This window comes from Nannospalax galili, unplaced genomic scaffold, assembly GCF_000622305.1.
Source record: "Nannospalax galili isolate Female #2095 unplaced genomic scaffold, S.galili_v1.0 scaffold139, whole genome shotgun sequence".
Taxonomy (NCBI): domain Eukaryota; kingdom Metazoa; phylum Chordata; class Mammalia; order Rodentia; family Spalacidae; genus Nannospalax; species Nannospalax galili.
The window spans coordinates 7,091,628-7,096,433 of record NW_008345884.1 but is presented as its reverse complement, the minus strand read 5'-3'; the positions used below and the strand labels follow the sequence as shown (position 1 = coordinate 7,096,433).

General features: G+C 40.7%; 1 pseudogene; it reads left to right on the top strand.

Annotated features, from left to right (window-relative positions):
• Positions 1 to 534: 534 nt before the first annotated feature.
• Positions 535 to 1,139, top strand: LOC103741345 (annotated as a pseudogene).
• The last annotated feature ends 3,667 nt before the right edge of the window (positions 1,140 to 4,806 follow it).

Genomic DNA, 4,806 nt, shown 5'->3' with positions numbered 1-4,806 from the left:
AAAACCACTCTCCTGACCCCTTTCTGATTCTGCATTCCTGGTGATCATTTAAAATTGGCCATTGTTGGACTAGTTCAACCACAGCTGTTGCTGAACATGACAAATATGCACTCTTTGTCCCCTCAAGTGTGGTAAGCATTTTTAAAACATCATTATATATACTTTTCATAATAGTTTAAAACTAGTAGTAGGCATGACCGTGTTCTCTTTCCAAGTCAGTCCTAAATAATGAAAACTAATAATGAACTCTAGTTTTGATTCCCCAACTAGAATATTTACTTGCTTTCCTATCTCAAACAGTATAATTAATGTTAGGTAGTACTAAGGGCAAAGAGATAAGAATGGAAGATATGTTCGCCTTGGGAATGGTCCTGGTGAGACCGGTCCCGTGTTCAGGCCCCCCTCATCTCCGCTGCCCAGTGCTTGTGAGCTTGATCCTCCTGCCGTGGAGTTCACCCCATGGTTACACCGCAGGAAATTGTTATGCAACTGTCATATCATCTTCAGATTTCCGCTGATTTGCCCTAAGTATATGTGAAAATGATGTGCATTGCCAAGAAATGTGGCATTAGATTCCAGCCTCCAGCTGTCATCTTAATTTATGAGAATGAAATCAAGGGAAAGAGTCGCCAGCGCATCATGCCAGAACAAAACTTTTCAGAGACTGTACTAGAGCTGCTGAACAATTAAAGAATAATCCAAGGCACAAGAGTTATCTGGAACAGGTGTCCCTGAAGCAGCTAGAGAAGTTGTTTGTTTTTTTACAAGGTTATTTGCGGGGACAGAGCTTGGCAGAAACAATGGAACAAATTCGACGGGAAACAACCATTGATCCTGAGGAAGACCTGAACAAACTAGATGACAAGGAGCTTGCCAAAAGGAAGAGCATCATGGATGAACTTTTTGAGAAAAATCAGATGAAGAAGGATGATCCAAATTTTGTTTATGACATTGAGGTTGAGTTCCCACAGAATGAACAACTGCTGTCCTGTGGCTGGGACACGGAGTCAGCTGATGAGTTCTGATACCTAGCTCCATGTTTCTACAAAGAACATAAATTGGTTCTAGAAAAATATGTAAGCACTAAATAAATGTATATATGTTGGGTCATAAAACCAAGACATTTATATTTATTATGTAGGCCTATGAGAAATATAGAAAAAATATAGGAATCTGCCTTCCTAAAATGACAACTCACAGACTTGTTGAAAAGTAGCGAACTGTTTGAAGCAACAAAAGGATGCTTAGAGCCAGACACTTTATCAAGGCTGAAGGTCAGATCCTAGAGTACTGCAGGGTAAAACGGAAGGAAGACTCCTTCAGTGGAAAAGGTAGGCCTTTGCTTGGCTTACAGAGTGCTAGTGGTTTGTGTAGGAATCCAGATGAAGCAAAGCAGAAAGGGCATGGCAGAGACAAGAAGTGGAAAGTTTATTTGAGGAAGAGTGAAAAAATTATAGTTTGACAAGATTGGTGTTATCATGTGCATATTATGTCTTTACATGTGTTTAACTGGAATAGGAGTATCCTGCAAAGTGCCCTGAAGCTGCAAGTGGATATCCCCTGATGGGCAGCAGGCGAGTTTTACCCCCCCCCCAGACTCTGAAATTCAGAACCTCTTCCCATAAATGAGAGGCTTGTTTATAAAATCAAAATCCACCCACAATATGTGAATAACAGGTTCTGTCAGTTTAGACCTGTACTGGAATTTGGGCATACAAAAAACAGGACTTTGTCTAACAAGGTCATCTGTGTGCAGATACACTTGTTCTTACTAGAATATTATCTGAGTGGTAGAAATCTTTCGTTTTCTACAAGTAAATTAGTATTCAGTACATAAAACTGTAAATGTAAAAAAAAAAAAAAAGAATGGAAGATATGACCCAGTGTTGTCTAGATGACAGTTCAGTTACACAGATTCACAGCAATTAACCAACTTATCTCAAGAGCACTGGTCATGACTCTAAGACCTGAATGCCAAATCCAGGCATTGCCTGAGTCTCTGAAACTTTTATTGCATGCATTCCCTTCATTCATGGATTATCCATGAACCTTTTTACTTCACAATGACACAAGGGGTTAAGAAAAAGACTGTCTTGCAGACAAACCAAAAAATGTTTATCTGATCTTTTACAAAAAAATAAATGCTGACACCTGCTTAAGAGGATTGATGAGCACACACATCCTGGCAAGATGAGGGCTCTTAGGAAATGTGTGAGAGGACTTCACCCTTGACACAAAGTCCCAGGAATAGCAACATGATAGATGGCAGTGGGGAGACTAAAGGGAAACTTTAATTTTAATGATTAAAGTTGAACTCATAGTCAAAGCCAGGAGATGTAAACTATGTGTAGATATGCAACACCTTCAGCTTCGCTTTTTAAAATGAACATAAGCAGGTGTGTTTATATTTAAGAAGACAGCAAAGTTAGGGACACGTAACCTAAAAATGAAGCAAATTGTCCCCTAAAGAAAGCCAGCATAGTCTTCCACAATATGAAAGTTTAGTAGGTTAAAAATGTTTCATTTGAATTTTTTCAGTATATCCATTTAAGAAAGGCATACATATTGAAATGCTTTTAAAAACTACAGACGTATTTATCAAAATGTTTAAAGTGATACTAGCAGGGCTTGGAAATTATAGACAGTCTTCCAGCTTCTTCCTTTTTCCTCCATTCTGCCCAGTCTTTCTCACATGGTATGTCTGTTCCCAAGGGTGCATTTTTTGAGATAATTTTTGAAGCTTAACAGTAGTGTCCAGATTTTTTAATTTATTCTTTGAAAATTTCATGCATATATATAATGCAGATTGATCATACCCACCCCTCACTCCAACTCCCCCCTTCTCCAGACCCTAGTCACGTCGCCCTCCCAACTGCACATCCTCCTTTTATATTATTTTCTGTTAATTCACTGAGTCCAATTAGTGCTGCCCATGTGCACATGGGTGTGGAGTCATCCATCGTGGCATGGGAAATCTATCAGTGGCCACACTCCCAAGAAAGGTGATCCTCTCTCCCCTAGCAGTCATCAACTACCAATAGCTCCTTAGCAAGGGTTAAGACTCCAGGGCCCTTTCCCACTCCATACTGGAATTTTATTATTATTGAAAGTTTCAGGAGCTAGAGAGATGGCTCAGGGGATAAGAGTACTGGCTGCTCTTGCAGACAACCTGGATTTGGTTCCCAGCACCCACAGGGCAACTAATAACTGTCTGTAACTCCAGTTTCAACATGCTCTTCTGACCTCCATGGGCACTGTACAGCACAAGGTACACTTACATACATGCAGGCAATACACTCATACACATAAAATAAAAATAATAAATAAAATATTTTAAATTTTTTCATACGTGAATGCAGTGAAATATAATGATATCTTCCCCCTCTAACTTTCCCAATATTCCCTCCAAACATGACCCCTGTAATTGTCAACTTGGTTGTCAAGTCGATTGGATCAGGGATCAACTAAAACACAAGCCTTTGGATGCTCCTATGAAGAATATTCTGGAGCAGATTATTTGAAGTGGGAAGACCCATCCTAAATGTGGGCAATACCTTCTGGTGGCAGCCCAGATAAAAGAACATGGAAGAAGGAAACTTGCTTTGTACCTGCTTGCTGTCACTCTCACTGGCAAGTTCATCTATCCTGTTGCTGTTGCATTGTTTTGCTGATATTAGAACCATCTTCTTTGGGCTCCCAATGTAGACCAGCAGCTCTCCAGGAATCTTCGAGGCCTTCAGGGCCAGATTGAAACTGCTGATACATCCAGCCTTGAGTACTGGGCGGCTACCAGATTGCTCAGCCTCTCTGGTTTGAGACAATTGTTGAACTACTCAGACTGTGTTGGGCAAGCCGAATATATACTCATTCTATCAGTTCTGTTCCTTTAGAGAGCCCTGACTAACACAGATTGTAGTACTAGGACTGGCTCTAGAGGAACAGAATTATAAGAATGAATTTCTCTAGTGGGTTTGTGGTATATTGAGCTGGCTCTCCAACTTGATGAAAATTACAGTTACTAAAAACTTGCCTGGCAGCATGGAGAGCACTTAAAATCCATGATGTGAACTAGTTAAAGAACTTATCAAGATAAATATGGTTGATATTCCCTTGTAAAAGCAAGCAATTTAGTGACTCTACACATAAAACTTTTGAGCACTTGTGGAAAAATAAGGAAAGTAATGATCCTGGTTGGTTAGTTCTAGCATCTCTGGATGAAGTGACAAAGGAAACAATGAGTTCAGTGAGAAAATTAATGAGCTCCAGATTTGCACAATAAACAACCTAAAAATTTCTGAATGTATCTGAAAAGAGAATCTTCTTTCTCTCTGTCAGCAATAGAGTTCAAGTTACCCAAAATCAACCCAAGCCCTCATTTTACAATTGACTTACAGCTCAAAAGTAAGTCCCAGTCTCCCAGGGTATTGGAAGTTAAAATAAGGGCACTGATTGGAAGAGTGGGATCCTGTAACTTGGGATACAGATGTGTAGGAGAACTGTAATGAAGCTGAGTACATTGAACCCAGAAATTATCAAGAGCTTTTTTCCTCTGAAGAAGTAGTCTTCCCCACTGTGCTGGATAGCTTTAGTGTCAACTTGACACGCCTGGGTTGAGGGAGCCTCAACTGGGGAATTTCCTCTATTGGACTGGCCTGTGGCCATGTCTGAGGGGCATCTTCTTGAAGAGTGATGTGGAAGGGCCCAGCCCACTGTGGGTGGTGCCACCCCTGGGCAGGTGGGCCTGTGTTGCATAAGAAAGCAGGCGGAGCAGGGGCTGGGGGAGCAAGCCAGTAAGCAGTGTTCCTC